The sequence below is a fragment of the Hemiscyllium ocellatum genome, chromosome 7, assembly GCF_020745735.1.
Source record: "Hemiscyllium ocellatum isolate sHemOce1 chromosome 7, sHemOce1.pat.X.cur, whole genome shotgun sequence".
Lineage (NCBI taxonomy): Eukaryota > Metazoa > Chordata > Chondrichthyes > Orectolobiformes > Hemiscylliidae > Hemiscyllium > Hemiscyllium ocellatum.
In genome coordinates this window covers 17972092-17999862 of record NC_083407.1, presented here as the reverse complement: position 1 = coordinate 17999862, position 27771 = coordinate 17972092, and positions in this window count along the sequence as shown.

Here is a 27771-nt window from a genome sequence, read left to right as displayed (position 1 = left end):
CAGCTACCTTGACTACATCTCCTCACATCCTACCTCCTGTAAAAATGCCAACCTTATTTCCAATTCCTCCGCCTCTGCTGCATCTGTTTCCAGGAAGACCAATTCCACCTCAGAAATCCCAGTTGACCTCCTTCTTCTATGATCACAACTTCCCTTCCCACGTGGTTAACGATGCCCTCCAATGCATCTCCTCCACTTCACGCACCACCGCCCTTGAACTCCACCCTTCTCAATGCAACAAGGACAGAATCCCCCTGGTCCTCACCTTCCATCTCACCAAAATCCACATACAACACATCATCCTCTGCCACTTCCATCATCTCCAAATGGACTCCATCATCAAAGGTAGATTTCATCTTTACCCCTATCAGCATTCTGAAGAGACTATTCCCTCTGCGACTCCTTCGTCAGGTCCACACCCCCCACCAACCTATACCCCACTCCTGGCACCTTGTCCTGCCACCACAGGAAGTCCAAAACTTGCGCCTACACCACTCCCTTCACCTCAGTCCAAGACCCTAAGGGATCCTTCTTATACCCATCAGAAATTTACCTGTACCTCTATCAACATCTACTGGTCTCGTTGCACCCCGGCGTGGTCTTCTCTACATCAGGGAGACAGGATGCCTTCTTACTGATCATTTCAGAGAACATCACTGGGACACCTGCACCTACCAACCCCACAGTGCCCTGTGGCTGAACACTTCAATTCGCCCTCACACTCCGTCAAGGATATGCAGGTCCTGGGCCTCCTCCACCATCAAACCCTTACCCATGGGATTAATATGAATTTCAGCAGCTTCTTCATTTCCCCTCCCCCCACATTATCCCAGCCACAAGCCTCCAACTCGGTACTGTACCCTCTGACATATCACCTTCTCCCTCACCTTCATCCATCTACCACTTTCCCAGCTACCTCCCCCCCCAACCCCCCTCCCCGCTATTTATCTCTCAGTCCCAGCCCACAAGCCTAATTTCTGATGAAGGGCATAAGTCCAAAACGTCGATTTTCCTGCTCCTCGGATGCTGCTTGACCTGCTGTGCTTTTCCAGCACCACACTTTCAACTTTGATCTCCAGCATCTGTAGTCCTCATTTTCTCCTACCAGACCATGAATGGTACCAGGTTACAATGATAACACTTGACTGAGTCCTAGCCCATTAATGGTTAAAATTAACTGCAGTTCTTTGTAACTGTCTGCTTTTTAAAATGTGCATTTAAAACACACATTCAATTCAAGGTAACACATGAGACTCTGGTTTATTCATTTTTATAAAGTACTATATTTTACAGGCAGATAATTGCACCTTATTTTGTTCTGTTACCAATTGTGCAGCTCAGGACATTTCTGAACCTTTGGAAAATCTTTAACAAATCAGTAGAGCAGAAAATTGGAAGTTTGAAATTGTTTTTTTTATTACAGCTTATTGATGATAAAAAAACGAGTATAATAATGGGGGTAAAAGTCAGTGTTATGTTTCAATTGAATTACATCACCAGGTTTAGTCATATCTTGTGTTTAATTATTTTATTTTAAAATGCCCAATATTGCCTTGCCATTTCTGAAGGATCTTCCTCTTGCTCGGGGAAAAAAACAACTGGATTTCACTCAAAAGATCATTTCTTACATACACCTATCAGCTTGGTGCAGAGTTTCTACTTCACAGAGCTGTGTGTGAGAGTGTCGTCACATCATGGGCTGCAGCACAGCAATTGAAGAAAGCATCTCACCAAAACCCTTCTCAAGAATAATTAGAGCCAGGCAACAAACCTTGGCAGTATCATCCACATCCCATGGGTATATCCAAAAGTGTACACAGTCACAAACAATGACTGACATTAAGCGTGGTATAGTGGTTAGCACTGCTGTCTCATAGCACAAGGGATCTGGGTTCATTCCAGCCTCAGGTCACTGTGTGAATTTTGCATGTTTTCCCTAAATTTTCATGGGTTTCTTCCTGATGCTCTGGTTTCCTCCCAGTCCCAAGATGTGCAATTTTGGTGGATTGGCCATACTGAATTTGCCCAGAGTGTTCAGGGACGTGTGAGATTCTGTTGGTAAAAAAAATCCATTAAGTTACAGGCGTGGGGAGGAGGTGGGTCTGCTCTACAGAGAGTTGGTGCAGATTAAATGGGCTGAATAGCCTTTTCAGTCATTGTAGGAATTCTATGTTATATAGCAACTTTAAAATTAAACGGCATTCCAGGGAATTTCACAAAGCAAGAAGGAAGTTGGTTTTATTAGACACAAGAGTGAACTATACATTTATGGACATTTTCCTTGAGGTAGAGATGGGTCCAAAGACAGACAAGTTTCAATGGTCAATGTACTGAATCTGGAAGAAAGTCCATTGGTGGGTGTGTGTTCCAACTTTGGAACATGTAAGAGTAAAGCCTAATGAAGGGTTTAGGCCAGAAACATCGATTCTCCTGCTCCTCGGCTGCTGCGTGACCTGCTATGCTTTTCCAGCACCACACTCTCGACTCTGATCTCCAGCATTTGCAGTCCTCACTTTCTCCAAGAGTGATGCAAGGATCAATAAAAAGATAATGATAAGCATTGCATGTTTGACCCTGCTGAACTGTTCAATGAGATAAGGAGAGAAAAAGAACCTTAGAACTCGTAATTGGGGATGTCAAGGTTATACAAAAGACACTAAAGCCTGGCCATATCCTTGTCCAGTCTTGGTTTTAAATCTGTTCCAGCTATATTGAAGAGAGCTGAAAATATGTTGCTGGTCAAAGCACAGCAGGCCAGGCAGCATCTCAGGAATAGGGAATTCGACGTTTCGAGCATAATGATGAAGGGCTTATGCTCAAAACATCGAATTCCCTATTCCTGAGATGCTGCCTGGCCTGCTGTGCTTTGACCAGCAACACATTTTCAGCTGTGATCTCCAACATCTGCAGACCTCATTTTTTACTTACATATTGAAGAGAGGCCAATCTGGAGCAGTACTTTGATGGATGCTTCTGTCCCTCTCAGTTCTGAGAAGCTGGGCTTTGTTTTAAGGCTTCTAGTGCCTCCCAAACAAATGGAAATAACTCTACTGAGGCCCGTATCCCATCATGCAGTTAATCTTTTATTTACACATGAACAGTCCTTGACTATAGTATTGCCTCTTTCAGGGTTAGGTACCAGCACCTCTGACACCCCTCCTTTTATCTGTCAGCCAGGGTTCCCTGAGTAGACCAAAGTAACATGTCCCAATCATATTCCATGAGGTCCAATTATAGAACCATACAGCTATATAGTCATACAGTCCTACAACATGGAGACAGGCTCTTCAGCCCAAAATGTCCATTCATGCTAACCTCATTTCCCTACACTTGACTCGATCCTCCTAAACCTTTCCTCTCCATGTATTTATCCAAATGCCCTTTAAATATTGTTAATGTAACCACCTCAACCACTTATGCTTTCAGCTCATTCCATATGCGTATCCCCTGCTGTATGAAAAAGTTGCCCCTCTCCCCTCTAACCTTAAACTGCTGCCCTCTAGCCCTCAATTCCCCAACCCTGTGAAAAATACTGAGTGCACTCACCCCATCCATGCCTCTCATGATATTATACACTTCTTTAAGGTCCCCCTTTAGTCTCAGATTGTCCAAGTTCTCCCTAAAGCTCAGTCCCTTGAGCCCTGCCAACATCCTTGTAAAATTCTTCTGCACCCTTTCCAATTTAATAACATCCTTCCTATAACAAGGTGACCAAAACTGAACACAATACTCTAAGTGCAGCCTCACCAACATCTTGTACAACATAATTTTCCAACTTCTACACCCAGTACCCTGACTGAAAAAGGCTGGTGTGCCAAAAGCCATTGCCCTGTCTACCTGTGATTCCATTTTCAGAGAGCCATGCACCTGAACCCCAAGGTCACTTTGTTCCACTACACTCCTTAAGGTCTTATCATTTACCATGAAACTAATGCCTTGATTTGACTTTCAAAAATACAAGACCTCACACTTATCTGTATTGGAGTCCATTTGCCATTTCTCAGCCCATTTCCCCAGCTGATCAAGATCCTGCTGCAATTTCTGATAACCTTCCTCGCTGTTAACGATACCGCCTATTTTAGTGTCATTTGTAAACTTACTAATCATGTCCTGTATGTTCTCATCCAAATCATTGATATAGATAACAAACCGCAAAGGACCAGGACTGACTCCTGAGGCACTCCGCTAGTCACAGGCCTCTAGTCCAACAAGCATCCTTCCACTGTTACCCTCTGTTTCCTACCATCAAGTCAATTATGTATCAAATTTGCCAGCTCCCCTTGGATTCCATTGATCTAACCTTCCAGAGCAACCTACCAAGTGGCTGCCATATGTATCCAGTTGGCTAACGTTTTTATAATCACTACCTAACTATCAGCTGATTGCATACAAAGAGGGATTTGGTTGAATTTGTTTCATACTGAATGGTACATTTACCCATTAAACCATAAACAAACAATCTTAAAGTAAGATTACCTCAGTTGCTATACCAAGCAGAGGAATCTGTAGCTATCTTTGCGTTCTCAGTGAATGGTTGTTTTCGTAATTGACTTTTTCATTGGGATATGTTTGCTGAGATGATGAGAGTAAAGGCAATTAGAGAGAGTATTCCAACTTGTTGTTGCAAAATCATTTATTTTTCACACTGCTCTGATGCTAAACAGCATCTGTCGAAACATAGATTAATGTGTGCTCCGAAAACTAGTCCCTTTGTTTTTCCAGGTTAGTTCATTGGCAGGCCAGCCTTTTGTCTCTCAATATGTGACATTATCATACACAATTGATTTGAGCAGGAGACACAAATCTCTAGATGCTGGCTGAAGTGCCTCATATCGGTGTCTTGGGACAAAAATGGAATAAACATCTGTTTACTCCACGTGGGTCTCATGAAGGTCGCCTCAATCTATGTTCATGTTGCCAAAGCAACTATTTTAGATCGATGTGTCTTCCATTTTAAAAAAAAATCATTTTAGTCGATGAAAGATCCTCAGGAATAACAGCATGTGATGGATGTTCAAATTCAATATTCCATATTTGTCATTGTGCTAACAATGTGCTCAGAGTTAAACTGAATCTTATAACGTCGGAGCAAATTACTACAGATGCTGCAATGTGTACTAAAATGATGGAGCAAGAAATGATGGAGATCACAGTGAGTCAGGAGGCATCCATCAGCTCTGATGAAGAATCACCTCAGCTCGAAGTGTTAGCTTGTTTTCTCTCCATGGATGTTGCCTGACCCACTGTGATCTCCAGCATTTCTTGCTTTCAGTTCATCTTATAATAGCTCTGTGGAGTGCCAGATTTAGTGCATTAAAATGCTAAAAGGCTTGTCACGCTTTACTCTATGGGTACCAACAATTTTCCAGCATCTTCTGACACGGAAGAGAATAAAGATCACACCCAATTCGTATCATCTCCTGGTCCATGGGTTCACAGTTCACACCAGGAGTTACTGAAAATTTGTCAGAGATCTGACTGATTAATTTTATCTTCATGACCTGAGGAAATGGGATCAATTTTGACTCTCTGGTTGAGATCAGCCCATTTACAGCAATTTGGGAATTGAACTTAACATCTTTTGCACTGAAAGCCTCATTAGTAAAACATGGTTCAATTTTTGCAAATCATTCATTGATACTCAAAAAGCATTCAATGTTTATTGCAAATTGTACATTACAATTGAAGCTGCTTGATTCACAGGGTATGCAGGGACAAGTATCGATGTTAATGATAGGATGTCAGTGATATTAAATATTACGAATACTATGACAGGCTCAAATCCATTCAACTTAAATCAGCTTTTGATGCATCTTCATTTAGTCACACTAATCAACCAGGAAATTCGGAAGAGCTTTAGACCTGGCTTAGACCTTTATTTGTTCTGATATTACTGTTCACCATTTTCACTAAACACAATGTAGTCAACTCATAGATTCTTACATGCTTTAGGCTCACGTTACAGACCAGGTGAAATAGGAAAAAAATGTTGCAAAAGATTTGCCACTTTATTCCGAATAGAATATTGCTGATTGCAGTGCATAAACTAAAGGGAAGGCTCCTAGACAGGTCCCTTTAAGACTGTAAAGGAGTTTAAGAGGGGTGTGCAGGAATGTTTTCCACTTGTCGGAAGAACACAAACTAAACTAGAACACAAACTATCATTAAAAGAGTCATCAATACATGTACATGCCTCACTTCATCACATTGCATCTAAACGTAACGGCATAACCTTGTATTGCATTGCACTTAGATTCCACTGGATAAGATTGAGAGATAGTCTTATTGAAATATATATGAACTTGTGTGGGATTGATATTTTAGATGCTGAAACGATGTTTCCCTTTGTGGGATCAAGGCAGTTCAAAAATAAGGCTCTTCCTTTTTTTATGGACGTTGGGTCATAGTGATGTACAGCACAGACAGACGCTTCGGCCTAACTCATCCATGCAGTTCAAATATCCTAATTTAAGCTAGTTTCCATTTGCCAGCATTTGCCACATATCTCTCTAAACTCCTCCTATTCATACACACATGTAGATGCCTTTTAAGTGTTGTAAGTGTACCAGCCTCCACCACTTCCTCTGGCAAGTCATTCCATACACACATCACCCTCTGCATGAAGAAGTTGCCCCTTAAGTCTCTTTTATATCTTTCCCTTCTCACCCTAAATCTATGCCCTTTAGTTTTGGATTCCACTACTCTAGGGAAAAGAACTTGGCTACTCACCCTCTCTATGCCTCTCATAATTTGATAGACTTTTATAAAGTCATCCCTCAGCCTCCAATAATCCAGAGAAAACAGATGATTCGGCCTTCCCCAGAGCTCAAACCTTCCAACCCTGACAACACCCTTATAAATATTTTCTGAACCCTTTCAAGTTTCACAACATCTTTCTGATAGTAATGGAAACTAGAATTGAATGCAGAATTCCAAAAGGGACCAAATCAATGTCCTGTACAGCTGCAAATGGCCTCCCAACTTGTGTATTCAATGCTCTGACCAATAAGGGCAAGCATATCAAATGCCTTCTTCACTAACTTCTCTACTTGTGACTCTACTTTCAAGGAACTATGAAACTGCACTCCAAGATCTTCTTGTTGAGCAACACTCACCCAGGACTTTACCAGTAAGTGTATAAATCTTGTCCTGATTTGCCTTTCCGAAATGGATCACCTCACATTAGCTAAATTAAACTCCATCTCCCATCAGCCCACCTGATCACGGTCCCGTTGTATTCTGAAGTAACCTTTTTGACTGTCCACTACTCCTCTAATTTCAGAGAGAATGAGGAGGAGAACTGTTTTCTCTCAGATGGTCGTGAATCTTTGGAACAGTTTTTCCCAAAGCTTGGCAGAGAGAAGGATCATTAATACTTTTAAGGCATTGGATTCTTGATTGAACAAGGGAGTCAATGATTCTTGAGTTTTTAAAAAAATCATTTGTGGGTTGTGGACACCGTTGGCTGGGCCAGCATTTATTGCCCATCCCTGGTTGCCCTTGAGAAGTGGTGGTGAGCTGCCTTCTTGAACCGCTGCAGTCCACAACTTGTGGGTTGACCCACAATGCCATTAGGGGGAGAATTCCAGAATTTTGACCCAGCAACACTGAAGGAACAGCGATATATTTCCAAGTCTGGGTGGTGAGTAGGTTGGAGGGGAACTTGAAGGTGGTGGTGTTCCCATGTATCTGCTGCCTTGACCTTCAAGATGGAAGTGGCCATGGGTTGGGAAGGTGCTGTCTGAAGATATTTGGTGATTTACGGCAGTGCTTCTTGTACATATTGCTGCTACTGAGCTTTGGTGGTGGAGGGAGTAGATGCTTTGTGTTGGATGTTATCAAGCTTCTTGAGTGTTGTTGGGACTGAACTTTCCAGGCAAGTGGGAAATATTTCATCATACTTCTGACTTGTGCCTTGTTGATGGTGAATAGGCTTTCAGGAGTCAGGAGGGAGTTACTCACTGCAGTGTTCCTAGCCTCTGACCTGCTCTTGTAGTCATTGTGTTTATGTGGTAAGAGCAGTTGAATTTCTGGTCAATGATGACCCTCATGATGTTGAAAGTGAGGGATTCAGTGATGGTAACCCTGTCGAATGCCAAGGGTCAATGGTTAGATTGTCTCTTACTGGTGAAGGCCATAGCCTAGCATTTGTGTGGCATGAACTTTACTTGCCACTTCTCAGCCCAAGCCTGGATATTTCACAGGTCTTGTTGCATTTGGACATAGACCACTTCAGTATCTAAGGAGACAAGAATGGTGCTGAGCATTGTGCAATCATCAGTGAATATCCCCACTTCTGACCTTATGATGGAGGGAAGGTCATTGATGAAGTAGCTGAAGATGGTTAGGCAGCAGACTAACCCTGAGTCCCCTGAGGGACTCCTGCAGAGAGGACCTGGAGCTGAGATGACTGACCACCAACAACCACAACCATCTTCCTATGTGTCAGGTATGAATCCAAACAGTGGAGAGTTGCCTCCTGATAGCCATTGATTCCAGTTTTGCCAGGGGTCCTTAATGCCACACTCAGTCGAATGCAGCCTTCATGTCAAAGGCTGTCATTCTCACCTCACCTCTGGAATTTAGCACTTTTGTTCATGTTCGAAACAAGACTGTAATGAGGTCAGGAGCTGAGTGGCCCTAGCTGAATCCAAACTCAGCATCACTGAGCAGGTTATTGCTGAGCAGGTGGTGCTTGATGGCACTGTTGGTGACACCTTCCATCACTTTCCTGATGACCGAGAGTAGACTGATGGGGCAATAATTGACTGGGTTGAATTTGTCCTGCTTTTTTGTACAGGACATACTTGGGCAATTGTCCACATTGTCAGGTAGATGCCATTGTTGTTACTGCACTGGAACAGCCTGGCAAGAGGAGCAGCATGTTCCGAAGCATCCATCTTCAGTACTATCACTAGAATGTTGCCAGGGTCAATAGACTTTGCAGTATATGAATGTCCAGCATTTCTTGATGTCAGTGTGTGGGTTTTTTTTTTATGTTCACATGTACATATTCCTATGCAATCAAAGGCAGAACAACTGGAAAGGTAGCAGTGTAGGATGTTGCCCACTCCATCTCAAGGGACTATTATGGTCTCCTGTTTAACATGGCAATACCAGAGACAGCAAGATAGTCATATGGTAGTCAAATGGATAGAAACCTTAAAAAATACTTTCTCAGGCACTCATTATGCTTCACATTTGGCAAACATTTTTCCTCAGAATTCAATTAGATAAGAGTCAGAAACAGTATGATATGATTTTGACAGACTTAAATTTAAAGCGGTGTCACATTTAAAATGCAGACGGCTGGCAGAATCTTGAAATGGTGAATCGAATTGGCTGGAGACTGGCATCTGTAATGTTGGGGACCACTTGAGGAGGCCGAGATGAATCATCCACTGAGCACTTCTGACTGAAAATCGCTGCAAAAGCTTCAGGCCTTTCTTTTGCACTGATGTGGTGGGCTTACCCATCATTGGGGGGGGGGGGGGGGGGGGGCGGGGGGGGAGTTGAGTGGTGGGGGGGATATTTGTGGAGTTTTGTCCTCCAGTGCATTGGTTTAATTTTCCACTACCATTCATGACTGGATGTGGCGGGAGTGCAGAGCTTAGATCTGATCCACTGACAGTGGGATCGCTTAGATCTGTCTATCACTAGCTGCTTATGCTGTTTGGCATGTTTGTAGTCCTGTTTGGAGGCTTCACTAAATTATCTTTGATTACTTATAGTGTGGAAACAGGGCCTTTGGCCCAACAAGTCCACATCTACCCGCAACCCACCCAGACCCATTCCCCTACATTTACCCCTTCATCTAACACTATGGGCAATTTAACATGGCCAATTCACCTAAACTGCACATCTTTGGATTGTGGGAGGAAACTGGAGCACCCAGAGGAAACCCATGCAGACACGGGGAGAATGTACAAACTCCACACAGACAGTGGCCCGAGGCAGGAATCGAACCCGGGTCTCCGGTGCTGTGAGGTAGCAGTGCTAACCATTTGTGCCACCGTGCTGCCCCGTGCCATCTAGGTTGTGACTGGTCATCGATCTCAATGCTATTTCCCACAATACCTCCAGAACTTTCAATGTCATGAGTATCTTGAAAACTTTCAATCTCAGTGCAGAATCATTGAATTACCATAGCTGTTTAGGAAAGGAATTCCAAAGATTTACTACCTACCATGTTTAAAAACAACTCAAAATTCTTTCAGAAGGTACATTCCAAACTGCTTCCAGAAGGGAAATGGGCAGCAGAAACAAAGGAACACTACCACCTACAAGCTCCCCTCCAAGCCACTCATCATCCTGACTTAGAAATATTACCTGATGAAGGGCTTTTGCCCGAAACATCGATTTTACTGCTCTTCGGATGCTGCCTGAACTGTCTTCCAGCACCACTTTCTTGTTGGGCCGAAGGGCCTGTTTCCACACTGTAAGTAATCTAATCTAATCTAATCTAATCTAATCTAATCTAATCCAGAATCTGGTTTCCAGCATCTGCAGTCATTGTTTTTACATTAGAAATATAACCACTATTCCTTCACTGTCACTGGGTCAAATTCCTGGAATTCCCTCCCTAATGGCATCAAGGGTCAACCCACAGCACATGGCAGCTCACCAACCCCTTCTCCAGGATATTAAGGGATGGACAATAAGCCCAGCCAGCAACACCCACATCCTGAGAATTAAGTACAAAAAAGTTTGCTGCTATAAAACATAAACTGAGTTTAATGTTGATGCAGAAATCTCCCTGAAAATGTGTTACTGGTTAAAGCTTTAACCAGCAACACATTTTCAGCTCTGATCTCCAGCATCTGCAGACCTCACTTTTTACATGCAGAAATCTCCCTTCCACACATGCCAGTTTATCCATGGTGTGTTAGTGTTAAACATGCAAGAAAGGATGTGAATGTGTGAGTGGTTAATTTTTCCCCAGGAGCACCTTATCAGAGGTAACAAGTGATCCAGTGGGTGTGCAATAACAACTGTGCACTGGCCATCCTTTATAGATGCTTTCGGTGATGGAGAGAGAGGCTAACATCTGCAGGTCTGTACCTGATGCTCATTCTCGGCCAGAGACCTAAAAGGGAACCGAATGTACAAGAGATGTAACACTCCAGTGCACCTTTGTCTCATCACTGACAAATCAGAATATATTTGATCAAAGATTGACCAACTTGTTCTTAAATGGAGTCATATTCAGCCACGGCTCCTTCAAAAAACATTTCATCTTCACGTAAGGCTACTGGCATACCCGCCTGCACTCTCCATTGAATCAGGGTTGATCCCCTGGCTTGATGGGAATGGTTGAGTGGAGGATATGCCAGGCCATGAGGTTATGGATTTTGCTGGAGTACCTCATGGATGCCCAGTCTTGAGTTGCTAGATTTGTTTGACGCCTGTCCCATTTAGCACAGTGATATAGACTCACAACACAATGGAGGGTATTCTCAATATGAAGGCGGGACTTGGTCTCCATAAGAATTTATATCTTTCACCTCTCACCCTAAACCTATGCCCTCTAGTTCTGGACTCTCCGACCCCAGGGAAAACACTTTGCCTATTTACCCTAATTATGAGGAGCATGGATAGAGTAAATAGGCAAAGTCTTTTCCCTGGGGTCGGGGAGTCCAGAACTAGAGGACATAGGTTTAGGATGAGTGGGGAAAGATGTAAAAGAGATGTAAGGGGCAAATTTTTCATACAGAGGGTGGTACATGTATGGAATGAGTTGCCCGAGGAAGTGGTGAAGGTTGGTACAATTGCAACATTTAAGAGGCATTTGGATTGGTATATGAATAGGAAGGGTTTGGAGGGATATGGGCCGGGTGCTGGCAGGCAGGACTAGATTGGGTTGGGATATCTGGTCAGCATGGACGGGTTGGACCGAATGGTCTGTTTCCATGCTGTACATCTCTATGACTCTATGACTCTATAACTGTGCGGTGGTCACTCTAACAGATACTGCCATGGACAGATGCATCTCCAGCTAGCAGATTGTTAAGGCTAAGGTCAAGTATGTTTTTCCCTCTTGTTAGTTCCCTCACCTCTTGCTGCAGACCCAGCTGAGCAGCTATGGCCTTTAGGACCCGACTAGTTTGATCAATAGTACTGCTGCTGAGTCACTCTTGATGGTGGACATTGATATCACCCACTCGGAGTACATTTTGTGCCCTTACCATCCTCAGTGCTTCATTCTAAGTGTTGTACAACATGGAGGAGTACTGCTTCATCAGCTGAGGGAGGATGGTATGCGGTAATCAGCAGGAGGTTTCCTTGCCCCTGTTTAACCTGAAACTACAAGATTTCATGGGATCCAGAGTCATTGTTGAGGACTGTCAGAGAAATTCCCTCCTAACTGTATACCACAGTGCTGCCACCTTTGCCATTAGGAGAGGAATAGCCAGGGATGGTCTTTGTGGTGTCTAGCACATTGTCTCTAAGGTATGATTCCATGACTATGGCTATGTCAGGCTGTTGCTTGACTAGTCTGTGAGATAACTCTCCCGACTCAGGCGACTGACTGTGTGGAGTTTGCACATTCTACCCGTGTCTACGTGGGTTTCCTCCGGGTGCTCCGGTTTCCTCCCACAGTCCAAAGATGTGCAGGCAGGTGAATTGGCCATGCTAAATTGCCCGTAGTGTTAGGTAAAGGGGTAAATGCAAGGGAATGGGTGGGTTGTGCTTCGGCGGGTCGGTGTGGACTTGTTGGGCTGAAGGGCCTGTTTCCACACTGTAAGTAAGTAATCTAATCTAATTTTGGCACTTGGCCCAGATGTTCTTGAGGAGGACCCTGCAGGGTTGTTAGGGCTATTTCTGCTGTTGTCTTTTCCGGTGCTAGATCGATGCCAGGTGATCTGCCCAGTTACATTTCTTTGAGACTTCATAGCTTGCTCGACCATTTCAGAGGGCAATTATGTGTCAACCATATTGTTGTGGGTTTGGAGTCATATGTAGAACGGACTACGTGAGGATGGCAGATTTCCTTCCTTTGGAGGCCATTGGTGAACCGGATGAGGTTTTTCTGACAATCAGCAACGGTTATCAGTAGATTCTTAATTGAAGATTTTTTAAAATTCAAATTCCACCATCTGCCATGGTGGGATTCAAATCCAGGTCTCCAGGACATTAGCTAAGCTTCTGGACTGATACAATGGCTCAGTGGTTAGCACTGTTGCCTCACAGCCTTGGGTGACTTTCTGTGTGGAGTTTGCACATTCTCCCAGGGTCTGCATGGGTTTCCTTCAGGTGCTACAGTTTCCTCCCACAATCCAAATTTGTGCAGGTTAGGTGAGTTGGCCATATTAAATTGCCCATAGTGTTCAAGGATATATTTGTTAAATGCATTAGTCAGGGGTAAATGTAAAGTAATAGGGTAGGGGAACGAGGTTGGGTGGGTTACTCTTCGGAGAGTCGATGTGGACTTGTTCAGCCAAAAGGTCTGTTTCCCCGCTGTAGGGAATCTATGTTCTATGAATAGTCTAACGATAATATCACTAGGTTATTGCCTAGTGTAGCTGGAAATATGGAGTAAGACTATCATCAGATCCATTTTGATCTTATTGGATGGTGGAGTCAAATGGTCTATTCTGCTACTCATCAGTGCGTATTTTTATGTTCACATGTACGTATTCCTATGTAATCAAAGGTAGAACAATTGGAAGGGTAGCAGTGTAGGATGTTGCCCACTCTATCTCAAGGAACTATCATAGTCTCCTGTTTAACATGACAATACTAGAGACAGCAAGATCGTCAAATGGTAGTCAAATGGACAGAAACCTTAAAAAATACATCCTCAGGCACTCATTATGCTTCACATTTGACAAACATTTTCTCCTCAGAATTCAATTAGATAAGAGTCAGAAACGGGATGACATGATTTTGACAGACTTAAATTTATAGTGGTGTCCCATTTAAAATGCAGATGAGTGACAGAATCTTGAAGTGATGAATAAAGATATTAACTTTGTTGCAATGTACAATTTATTTTGGCAGGGGGAACTTAATTTGTCCAGACTAGAAGCAAATCGGCAGGTGAGAGAATATGTGAAGTTTACTGCAACTGTTGTTTATATTTCATTAAAAGATTTTTTTTTGTTTAGACTGCAAAAAATAGACAAAAGAATTTTGACATGCTGACAGTGTTTGAGAACTGGTATTGAATCACGTTGAAAAATACATAATTACTGGATCGATGGAGTGAAAAGGATCTTTAAATTCATATATTTGAAACAAAAATTCCAAATTAAATGTTACTGAAATGACAATGATTTGACTAGAATTTATTTGCCACATGAATACTAATGAATCAATCATACAGAAAGATGTTGCTTTTCCCCTCAAATGTCAATCTCCTCTAGAATGTGCTTCACCATATTTGAAAAATTCTGCAATGCTGCTGAACTCAAACATTACATAGTGGATTCTTCAGATACTTTATATAACAATATGTTGGCAGTTAGAGAGACAGAAATGCATATTAGTTTTGCACAGGTCTAAGTCTCAAATAACAGGTGCAGCATCTCATGCAGGTCAAGAAATCTTACAGGAAAGGTAATTTTGATGGTAAGAGGAGTTAATTGTAAAGCCTCAGAGAAGTCTCTATAGTATCTTGAAATCCTCTGAGTAAGAAGGTGAATATCTAAGCTTGAATGCAACAAATATATTCACAATGCAGGAATTAGATTTCTGATGTTATTAGAATGTTGTTATCTGTTGATTTGCTTTTAGTAATGTAAACAGAAATTGTTAAGTTCTTACAATGAGTTAATGGACAAATAAACATCACTCCCCTAATACTGTGCTAGTCTCAAGTTTAATCTTCATTTATGTTGAATCTCATTGAGTTGGCAATGAAGATGGTCAAATAGACTTTGGAATTGAACAATGAAGTGAAAATTAGGGTCCAGGCTACCCTGTAGCCATTGAATTTATGTATAGACAATAGATGCTGGAGGATTGAGATTCCCAGTTGTCCCAAACCTCTCCCTCTCACTATTTAATATTCTGCTATCCTCATTGAAGAAGCTCAGATATAAAGAACAGCCACCACAGGCAGACTATGCATGAGTGTATCAAGAAAGTGTGCCAAACAAAATAAATAAGTATGAGTTTCATAGAAATTTCCATCCCTTTGCTGCCATAACTTTGCTAAGAGATGAGCTAACAACTATCATCTTTAGTGAATGACACAGCATAAGAAAGCCAGAAATAGTTCAACTTTATAGCTTTAGTAACTTTAGTGATCAGCTATAGAGCAGGATGGAAATATAGTTATTGTTTTTGAATTTGAAAGAACGTAGCCACCTTTTTTTTAATTAAAGAGGTCAGTAAAAGAATATCATAGCCATTTTTTCAAGGTGATTCTTTGAAACCTGATACTTTCAGAAAATTGCTGGTCCTGGTTATTTGAACATACTGCAGGGATACCACCTGATAGTTTTATTTTCCTGCTCGGCCATATGGCTGTTCATTCTGAAAAGTACATTGAAAATATGGATTTGCTTTGGGATTTTCATAAGGCAAGTTGCTGAAAGAAAAGATCTCATCAGTTTATGCCTCCTAATTCTGATACACTTTTCTGTAAAACCTTGCTGCCCTCTCAAATAGCAACTGGAAGACTTCTTCTGAGCAAGCTACATCTACCAACATCTCAGAGCCAATTGCCTAAATCTGGTGACACTCATCTAAACATGGCATAGTGTAAAACCATCAGCATTTGAACATTGTAACCTTTGTTCTTCTAGTCTATGAAAAGTAAGATGTATTGGCCAAATATTATTTCCCTTAAAGTGATTCATTGCAGAGAGTAATCCATTGTTTTCCTTTAAATATATGTGTGCACGTGTGTGCATGTGTGTATGTGTGTTTTGGGTTTGAGAGGTAAATATTGATATGTTCAAAATTAAAAGTCACACAACACCAGGTTATAGTCCAACAGGTTTATTTGGAAGCACTAGCTTTTGGTGTGCTGCTTCTTCATCAGGTGGTTGTGGAGTATAAGATCTTAAGACACAGAATTTATAGCAAAAGTTTACAGTGTGATATAACTGAAATTATACAGTATATTGAAAAAGACCTGGATTATTTGTTAAGCCTCCTATTTCTTAGAATGGACATGTTGGTTTTAGTTTTTTCATATGTAAATTCCAGAACTTTCTTAAAGTTACATTCTCAAATGAACTTTAACAATAGGTGCCATTTTGGCCCAGATAATACATTGAAGGTATGAGGTGCCCTGGGTGAGGCTGTCTGTGCTCAATGTTTAGACTGATTCTAATCTAAAAAAAGAGATTTACAGAATCTTACATGGATTCATGCAGTTTTTGAGCAAAATAAAATGTAATTCTGCAAGTACAAATTTACCCTACAAACTTATGTGTGTGTATGTGGGTGTGTGTGACCTCCTATCTCAGTCATAGCATAATTTTTTTAAAAAGTCATGAGAAATAACATTAAGAAAAGTAACGTTTGTAATTGTTACACAATGTAGAAATTTGAATAACATAAAATAAATTGTTCAAATCTGATTAGAAGAACGCATTGCTAAAATATTCAGTTCATGCGTGATGTGCATGTCAGAAACTGGAAATTTCTGTCAAAACGTTTGCTGAAATAGTGCAGCCCTTGGTGTTCCAAGTGGGGTTTTAAGTCAAACTAAAATACTGTCAAAACAAATGCAAAAGAACTTTGTATCAATATTTTTTTAAAAACCTGAACTTATATCCAAGCACAATTCCCCACCTTCTTTGAATGGATTTCATATTCCTCATTTATTTGAATTGACTCCCAACTAAATCTCAATGCACAATGGCAACTTAAAGGAGCAAAGAGAATTTTGTTGAAAACTGTTTTTTTTTTCCTCAGTTGCTTTTACCTATTGTAACCCCTATTTTATCGCTGACTGGGCTTGTCATAGGGTGACAGTAACTGAACTGCTTATGACCAAACATGTCAAAGGGTGACAGTGATTGTACTGCATTTTAACTATGTACATTTTGTGGCTTGTTTAAGGCCTGTATTTGGTGCTATTGTTCAGTGAGGAAGAACTGGCAACTTTCACAAACTCAAGAATGTCCCAAAGCACTCTAAAGGCACTGAACTGAATTACTTTTTGAAATGTTGTTCAACATACAAAAGCGAGAGCCAGTTAGACACAAAGATATCCCATGGAGAGCAACAAGACAAGTGACTGATGAGATAATCTGTGATGGTTTAAAGAGCGACCTTTAGAAAACCCCGCTCTTCAACGTCACAAGAGTTTTTTTTATCAAACCAGAATGATCATATGGAACCTCAGTTTAACAGAAATGTAAAGAACTTGGAAATCAGAATTAAGTAATAGAAAGTGTGCTAGAAGTCTGCAACAGTATCTGCCGAGACAGGAAATGAATGAACATTTTGGGTCAGTAACCCTTCATCATTGTGGATCTTTAACCTGCAACCATTGGTTTGAACTTTCCTGGCTTCATGGACGGCGTGGCCTGAGGGAGTACTGAGAAACTATGTTAAGCCAAAACTCCAAAACCTGCCTCACCTTGGACAGTTTTATCAAGCTGGAACTGCCACAGACTCTCTCCATGGATTCAAATAGGCACTGAAGCTACTTCAAGTGCAATCTCAAGTCAGTTTTCCACAGTGCTGAACTGAGATTGCATCTGGTCATTTGCCCTCTCTTTCACTGTATCTCAGGTTACTAAAGCTCAACTTAGTGAACATTTCAGCAATTATTTCAGCAGGTAACTAGTTGAATCACAAGCTTTCTTGGAAATGTTGTTTACCCACAGTGAAAAGACCATTAATATAAAAATCAGCCTTATGGAACTGAATATCAAAAATCTACTTACCTCGACTTTAGAAAGTACGTCTTGAAATAATAATAATAACATATTTTAAATTTTAGTCATAAAATATTAATTTTCGAGCTCACACCGTCTGTCAGGGATGCCCTATTGATGTTTTTCAGGGATAGTCTTTTACATTGTTCAGAGGGTTAATCTTCCTCTAATTCACTTTAGACAATAATGTCTCCATTTTCCATACCATCAAAGAGGAGTATCATTTAATGATACCATCTGCTCTGAGATGAGTCAAAGAAGTGCATTTTCAGTCAATAGGTATCAGATATAATTGTCACTAAGCCTTCAATTTTACCAAGGGTCATACATCAGAAACAATTGAAGGCAGCTAAAAAATCCAGGGCATTAAAACTTTCCCAGTCTTTAATCAAACCTATTATGGAATACAGCCAAGGTCAAAAGGCCACAACACATGGATCAATTGTTTCAAAGTCAGATTGAGTGCTATAGAATTGATTACATTCATCAGTTAAACATAATACTCTGCTTTACACTTCCATCCTACTTATATTATGTTGAACTCATCAATTCCTACCTGAAGATTATGGGTGTGAAATTGACTTCTGTGGACTCCTCTTCCAAAGTCAAGTACGTAATTAACCTGCACCTCACTATTGTGCAGCTTTTTAAATTGGTTCTGCCTGCATGCAGCTAGTATTAACTGTGCTGATTCTGGACTGCAAGCTTCAACAGGACAGAGTCTGAGTGATTTTGAGGGATGAGCATTACTGAAAGACACCTCTTAAAGCTGAAGTGCACTAGGACTGTGAGAACTGATGGGAGTTTTGAAAGAGGTGGAAAGGAGAGAACTCTACATCTGCAGAGGGCCAGATACATGTTTGGGAAGTAGCGGAAAGCATTGATCGCACAGGTTAATATCAGACCAGACCAAATTCCTTTCAAATAGATCAAGGAGATAATCTAGATCCTAAGCTTTATCTAATTTAAAGACAAGTGTAAGGTGCTGTGCTCCAGATGCAATTAGATTGCTCACTTAACTCAGCTTTAAGCAAACCATATTTTATTTTACGCCCAGTTAAAATACAAATGAAAGAAAGGGGAATTAGTATAACTTTAACTCTATTGGAAAACTTAACAGAATATTAGTGGATTTAATAATTAAACAGTAATTTCCAATACAGTAACATTCCACAAACACAGCCTTGGCAAAGACAAATTCAGTAAAACAGATTGTCTCACATGTGATTTTTCTCCAGTCCAGGAGAAAACAACACCAAGAGAAAATTCTGTCAGAGAGAGACAAATCCAGTTTTTACTGTGGAAGAGAACGATGTATAACTGTCTCAACAGCCAACCTCAAAATCCCAATAACTGAAAGCTAAAGGAAAATCTGGCTTCTGTGAGAGCCTGACTCTATCTATTCCTACTGCTTCCATTGCTCTAACTTTTCAAACAACAAACCCAGAGTCTCACAAAATGTTCATTGGCTTGGAAGGGATAACTCAGCAACTCTGGCTTAAAACCTCTCTTCAAAAAATCTGGGACAAAATATACTTCTTAAAGCCACAGTATTCTTTCTCTTACCCATGCACCATCATCTAGTGGCGTGGCCAAGGTAGACTGAGCTTGTACCCAAAGCAGAGGTACAGAGTTCGTGATGTGCCCATGTATGGTGAATAAGCCCAGATGTTGCTGACAGACCAGCATTAGTATATAATGTTGTCGCAGTTTTGACAACTGAGATGATACGTGTCAGACATCTTTGAGATGGAAGTTGGAAGGAGGATGGTGGAAATGTGTGAAAAGTATCCCTATGGTTTACTGGGTTAATGGTTTGAGAGATGAACAAACTGAGAGGGCGATATGGAATAAAGTATTAATTAAACATTTACTTGTAGGATATCTACTGAGTATGTATATGAGGAGCTGTTTTTTAGTGTTGACAGATCACATGGAACTTGGACCAAGGTCTGTAGGTTACCATCAATATTGTGATGATACTGCTCCTTTAACAAGGTTATGTTGTCCTTGGCATTTTTTTCAGAGAGGTTGTAAAAGTCACAGACTCCAAAAAGTCTGAGTTGGATGGGTTTTAGGGCCAATTTGATTACAGATACTGCCTCAGGCAAAAGGCTTTCAAGTTTTAAAAAACACTTGTACAACAAAAGGGGAGTGGCCAGTTTCCCTGACTCAGCTCTCTCCAGTTTGATTTGGTTTTGGCAGTCTGGCAGATTTGAGGCTGCAAGGCAAGAAACAGGGACATGGAAGAGGGTGTCCCATGCCGCCATCTCTCTCTCTCTCTCTCCTGTAAAAATATGTGTTTGATTTTACCTTTTGTGCCAAGGGGTCTTTATGTGGATTGGTGCAAATATCATTAAAGTGGTGTCATCTGTGGGTTTTTGGATGGGTTAAGTTATTCGGTATCCTTTTCTATTTTATAGAGTCATAGAGTCATAGAGATGTACAGCATGGAAACAGACCCTTCAGTCCAACCCGTCCATGCCGACCAGATATCCCAACCTAATCTAGTCCCACCTGCCAGCACCCGGCCAATACCCCTCCAAACCCTTCCTATTCATATACCCATCCAAATGCCTCTTAAATGTTGCAATTGTGCCAGCCTCCACCACTTCCTTTGGCAGCTACTTCCATATACGTACCACCCTCTGCATGAAAAAGTTGCCCCTTAACTCTCTTTTATATCTTTCCCCTCTCACCCTAAACCTATGCCCTCTAGTTCTGGGCTCCCCCACCCCAGGGAAAAGGCTTTGTCTATTTACCCTATCCATGCCCCTCATATTTTCATAAACCTCTATAAGGTCACCCCTCAGCCTCCGACGCTCAAGGGAAAACAGCCCCAGCCTGTTCAGCCTCTCCCTGTAGGTCAGATCCTCCAACCATGGCAACATCCTCATAAATCTTTTCTGAACCATTTCAAGTTTCACAACATTTTTCCGATAGGAAGGAGACCAGAATTGCACGCAATATTCCAACAGTGGCCTAATCAATGTCCTGTACAGCCACAACATGACCTCCCAACTCCTGTAGGAGAAAGTGAGGACTACAGATGCTGGAGATCAGAGCTGAAAACGTGTTGCTGGAAAAGTGTAGCAGGTCAGGCAGCATCCAAGGAGCAGGAGAGTTGACGTTTCGGGCATGAGCCCTTCTTCCTGAAGAAGGACTTATGCCTGAAATGTCGACTCTCCTGCTCCTTGGATGCTGCCTGACCTGCTGCACTTTTCCAGCAACACATTTTCAGTTCCCAACTCCTGTACTCAATACTCTGGCCAATAATAAAAAAAACAAATGCCTTCTTCACTATCCTATCTACCTGCGACTCCACTTTCAAGGAGCTATGAACCTGCACTCCAAGGTCTCTTTGTTCAGCAACACTCCCCAGGACCTTACCATTAAGTGTATAAGTCCTGCTAAGATTTGTTTTCCCAAAATGCAGCACCTCGCATTTATCTGTATTAAACTCCATCTGCCACTTCTCAGCCCATTGGCCCATCTGGTCAAGATCCTGTTGTAATCTGAGGTAACCCTCTTTGCTGTCCACTACACCACCAATTTTGGTGTCATCTGCAAACTTACTAACTGTACTTCTTATGCTCGCATCCAAATCATTTATATAAATGACAGAAAGTAGAGGACCCAGCTCCAATCCTTGTGGCACTCCACTGGTCACAGGCCTCCAGTCTGAAAAACAACCCTCCACCACCACCCTCTGTCTTCTATCTTTGAGCCAGTTCTGTATCCAAATGGCTAGTTCTCCCTGTATTCCGCTAGATCTACCCTTGCTAACCAGTCTCCCATGGGGAACCTTGTCGCACACCTTACTGAAGTCCATATAGATCACATCTACTGCTCTGCCCTCATCAATCCTCTTTTCACTTCTTCAAAAAGCTCAATCACATTCATGAGACATGATTTCCCACGCACATAGCCATGTTGACTATCCCCAATCAGTCCTTGCCTTTCCAAATACACATACATCCTGTCCCTCAGGATTCCTGCAACAACTTGCCCACCACCAAGGTCAGGCTCACCGGTCTATAGTTCCCTGGCTTGGCCTTACCACCCTTTTTGAACAGTGGCACCACGTTAGCCAACCTCCGGTCTCCCGGCACTTTACCTGTGACTATCGATGATACAGATAACTCAGCAAGAGGTTCAGCAATCACTTCTCTAGCTTTCCACAAAGTTCTAGGGTACACCTGATCAAGTCGTGGGGATTTATCCACCTTTATGTGTTTCAGAACTTCCAGCACTTCCCCCTCTGTAATATGGACATTTTGCAAGATGTCACCATTTCCCTACAGTCGATATCTTCCATATTCTTTTCCACAGTAAACACTGATGCAAAAATATTCATTTAGTATCGCCCCCATTTTCTGCAGCTCCACACAAAGGCTGCCTTGCTGATCTTTGAACGACCCTATTCTCTCCCTAGTTACCCTTTTGTCCTTAATATATTTGTAAGAACTCTTTGGATTCTCCTTAATTCTATTTGTCAAAGCTATCTCATGTCCCCTTTTTGCCCTTCTGATTTCCATCTTAAGTATACTCCTACTGCCTTTATATTATTCTAAGGATTCACTCGATCTCTCCTGTCTGTACCTGAGATATGCTTCCTTCTTCTTCTTAACCAAACCCTCAATTTCTTTAGTCATCTAGCATTCCCTATACCTACCAGCCTTTCCTTTCACCCTGACAAGAATATACTTTCTGCAGATTCTCGTTATCTCATTTCTGAAGACTTCCCATTTTCCAGCCGTCCCTTTACCTGCAAACATCTGCCCCCAATCAGCTTTTGAAAGTTCTTGCCTAATACCATCAAAATTGGCCTTTCTCCAATTTAGAACTTCAAATTTTAGGTCTGGTCTATCCTTTTCCATTACTATTTTAAAACGAATAGAATTATGGCGGCTGGCCTCAAAGTGCTCCCCACTGATACCTCAGTCATCTGCCCTGCCTTAGTTCCCAAGAGTAGGTCACGTTTTGCACCTTCTCTCGTAGGTATATCCACATACTGAATCAGAAAAGTTTCTTGTGCACACTTAACAAATTCCTCTCCACCTAAACCCTTAACACTATAGCACTATTGTTACACTGCATATGTTAATAAGGTTACGGAACTGAAAGCTCCAAGCTGAAAAGGGTCCAACCTCTTAATTGGCCACTGATAGAAGGGCTTACGCCTGAAATGTTGATTCTCCTGCCCCTCCGATGCTGCCTGACCTGCTGCGCTTTGCCAGCACCACACTTTTCGACTCTGATATCCAGCATCTGCAGTTCTCTTTCTCCCGTTAGCACATGATGATTGAGGTCACAGTGACAGTTCAGCTTACCTGAGAGATTTGTCTATGCATTCATTAAACCCTGTCACTTTTCTCGGTAGCTTCTCTCACGAACTTACTTCGTCTAAAGATGTGCCCGAACCAGTTTCTCTATCTCTTCCAATGTCCAGGCAATGTCTTTGTTATTTCACTCTCCACAGCACTTCGCTAGTTACAGTCACTGTCCAGCTGATGCTTCCCATTCCCCTTCAGATATGGAGTTCAAATGTACTTAGTAATTTGGTCTCTGTTTTCCACTAACTTAAAGCATCACATTTATTAATACTGTACTCCAAACAATGCCTCAAAAAGTCACTTCTGGTATTGTTTATTCAGCTTTTCAGTTAGCAACTGCTCCTTCTTACCAAATATGGCCTTTCACATTGCTTGTTTATTTGATATACTTTTCATCTGCAGATATAGTGTTTTATAAATAATTGAGTTTTTGCAAATATTCTCGTTCTATTCCTTCTTTGAATATATGAATATTTCCCAGTGATTTTGAGGGATACATCACTTCAGTTTTGCCAACGCTTCCTTTCATCCCAATGCTCATGCTGCTACTGGTCTATTTGTCTATCTATTCGTTAATGCAATTTGTCTCTGCATGCTGCAAGTGACTTGTCACCAGCAGATGTTATAATTCGTCTCTCACTCCCCTTCCCCTAAATCTGACTTTCAGATTCTGAACCTTCAAAAGTTTCTTTGATCACTACCTCTGCGTAAACATTGAAGAGGACTGGTGATAAACGACATCATTGTCAAACTAATAAAAAACAAAGAACTGCGGATGCTGGAAATCAGAAGCAAAAACAGAAATTGTTGGAAAAACTCAGCAGATCTTGCAGTATCTGTGGAGAGAAATTAGAGACAACATTTTAGGTAGAGTGATCCTTCTTCAGAACTGATGGTAGCTGGAATAGGTTGGTATATATACCTTTTCCTAGCTACCGTCAGTTCTGAAAAACATGGTCTCTGTTTTTCCTCCTTAGATACCACCAGACCTGTTGACCTTTTTTCAACAATTTATGACTTTGATCCTTGTCAAACTCCTCTTCCAATGAAAAATGGTTTCAACTCTCTGCTGACTCCTCTCACTGATACATTTTGTCTGAGGTATGGATTTTTTTTATGAATCACCAATCCCTCCAGTCTATTCCAATACTTTTGGAATTGTGAAGAGCTTAATCCTGTTAAGCCAATCAAATACTTTCTTTCAAAATCTACCAAGCAAGGCTTTAATCTCTGTTCAAATTCTGAACTGTGCTCGCTCATTAATCATATAATGCTGATTGCCACTCTCATCCCTTTTCCTATTGGGAATCTAAATTGATCATTTGTAACAAACATGGAGCCAATAGATGACTAATGTGTGCAGCAGCTGAAAGAATTTGATGTGAAAACTTTGGAATCTGTAATTAAGAAGTGTCTCCAGAAGAAGCGTCTGAAGAGGTTATGAAAAGGAAAGATACTGCACTCGAAACATGAACTCCATTTTTCCCTCTCCACAGCTGCTGCCAGCCTGCTGAGTTTCTCCACCATTCTCTCTGTTTGCTTATGACTTCCAGCATCTGCAGTGTTTTGCTTTCATTTTGTCACTTTGAATCTATCCACCCACTCTCTTTTTAATCATTTTCAACACAACATTTGATGCAAAAGCCTGAACATTGCCTTCTCTTTCAGGTGTTTATTATTGCCCTCATGAAGTCCTCTGACCATTATCGAAGAACAAAGAACAATACAGTGCAGGAAAAGGCCTTTCAGACCTCCTAGTCTGCATTGACTTATTTCACCCTTCCACGCCAAAAATATCTTCACTTACAGCATCTGTATCCCTATATTCCCTTCCTATCCCCATATTTCTCTCTGATTCATGCCTTCCTTCTAGTGCTTCTTGAATGCTGCTACTGTACCTGTTCCCACCACTTCCTTTGCCAGCACATTCCAGGCACTCACCACCCTTTGCGTGAAAAATCTCCCTCACACAGCTCTTTTCAAATTCCCCACCAATGCACCTTGAACCTGTATTTGATTCCCCTGCTCTGGAAAAAAGTCTCATCCTTTCCACTCTATCCATGCCATTCACAATCTTCTAAACTTCAATCAGCTCACCTCCTTGCATTCCAATGAAAAGAAACCCAGTCTATCCAACTTACCTTCACAGCTAAAATCCCCATACTAGGCAACATCCTGGTAAACTTTTTCTGCACCCTCTCCAAAACCATCTGGTTAGTGTAGTGACCACTTATCCTGATAAGTATGATCAGTAATTATCGTTGCACAGCTTAATAAACTCTGAGGAGACAGTGAGGTCTGCAGATGCTGGAGATCAGAGGTGAGAGTATGTTGCTGGAAAAGCACAGCAGGTCAGGCAGCATCCGAGGAGCAGGAAAATTGACTTTTCAGGCCAGAGCCCTTCATCAGGAAATAATAAACTCTGAATCAAGGCTGTTTCATGTTTTCAAGGTTATGGATGGGTTTCAATCAAATGCGCTGGATTTTTCTGCATGGTGTTAAACTATTTGATTCTTGTTGAAGCTGCATTTCTTCTCATGTTCCTTGTAAATTGCAGACAAGCTTTTATGACTCAGGAGGTGAGTTATTCGTTACAGAATTCCCAGCCATGAGTGGGGGATTCAGTGTTAGTAATGTCATTGAATGTCAAGGAAACAATGTTGGATACTCTCTTTTCGGAGATGTTCATGACATGGAGCAAATGTCACCTGCCATTTCTCGGCCTAAGCCTGAATGTTGTTCAGGTGTTGCTGCCTTTGAACATGGATTCTGAGGTGTCAGAAATGCAGCTGAACATTGTGCGACCCTGAGTGAACATCCTCATCAATGGCATTGTGATGTAGGCATTTCATCTCTTCCAGGCAAGTTTCTACTTTTTAACCGAACGTACTGCAGCTTTTATCTCACTCCAAGTAATGCTGGCCCAATGAAATGAATGTGAACTCATTACCCTTTTCTTTTAGTTCAATTATTTCGAGCTTTTCATTCTTTCCAAACAGTTCTTACACATGCAATTCCTGTCATTTTCTTATTTCCACAGTGCTTGTTCATGAAACACTTTACTTATTCTTGTTTGCTGGTGTTTTCAACCCTTCCACCAAACCGCCACAAATATCCTTTGTATTTGTTAGTCTTTTTGATACCCTCTGAGTCAATCCAATTCTTCAAGGGTATCCTACTGCTCTTTTCACTACTGTTCTTGTGTCTTCTCTGTTTCTCATCTTATCTCATTGTTCACATGCCTGTATTTCAGCTTGCCTCCTGCTGTATTGATATTCTTCCATTTTCTCCTGTCTTCCATCCTTTACAATATTGTAATCATAGCCTCGGGATTCTTGAACCTTTTTTCCTTTTGAAGTTCAAAGCCGTTTGTCCCATCATCTTTAAACAGTTTCTTCAATCTGTTTTTGTTCCTCATTTGTGCCAGTGGTTTCTTTATCTTTTCTCTCGGCAGTTTCATTTATTTTAGCTCCAATTTCTTTATTTACATCTTCCAGGTTGTCTAGATTCCACCAATTTCAGGGTATTTCATGTTTGTAGTTCTTCAGTTGGGAGGCAGTTTTCATTTGCACAAGGTTACAGTACTGTTCTGTTGGGGTTCATGACTGAGCTTTCAAGTTTTTGAAATTAGAATACATACGGTGTGGAACAGGCCCTTCGGCCCCGCAAGTCCACACCAACCTTTCAAAGAGTATCCCACCCAGAACCATTCCACTACATTTACCCCTGACTAATGGACCTAACACTATGGGCAACTTAGCATGGCCAATTCACCTGACTTGCACTTCTTTGGATTGTGAGAAGAAACCAGAGCACCCAGAGAAAGCCCATGAAGACAGGGGAGAATGTGCAAACTCCACACAGTGACCTGAAGTGGGAATCAAACCTGGATTCCTGGTGCTGGGAGGCAGCAGCGCTAACCACTGGCACCCTTTGTTTTTAAATTAAACTCCATCAGCCACTCCTTGGCCCATCTGATTCAATGAATACAAAGATTGATTAATAGAATCCCTACAGTGTGGGAACATGCCATACGGCCCAAAAAATCCAGACCGACCCTTTGAAGGGTAACCCACCCATTCCCCTACCCTATATTTACCCTTGACTAATGCACCTAACCTACACATTCCTGAACACTATGGGCAATTTAGCATGGCCAATCCACCGAACCTGCACACCTTTGGATTGTGGGAGGAAACTGGAACACCTGGAGGAAACCCACACAGACAGGGGAAGAATGTGCAAACTAAACACAGACAGTCGCCCAAGGCTGGCATCAAACCCAGGTCTGAATAGCTGTGAGGCAGCAGTGCTACAAACCGAGCCACCCCAAGTACTTAGTAGGATTCCTGTAACTTTGTATCATTATTTAATAAATTATCCCATGGCTGGGCTGATCAGTCTGGTGAAGGCATGTTTATCAAGATCCCACCAGTTCTGAGCTGCTGTAAAATGTATCTAGTTGAGTGCAGTCAATGTGCAGTCAATGGAATACAGAGCATGTTAGTGGCATGCTGCAGGTCAACTCACAGAATATCTTCCTGTCACTAGCCATCAGGTAAAATGTGCCCCATTTCTACTGTTATCGCTGT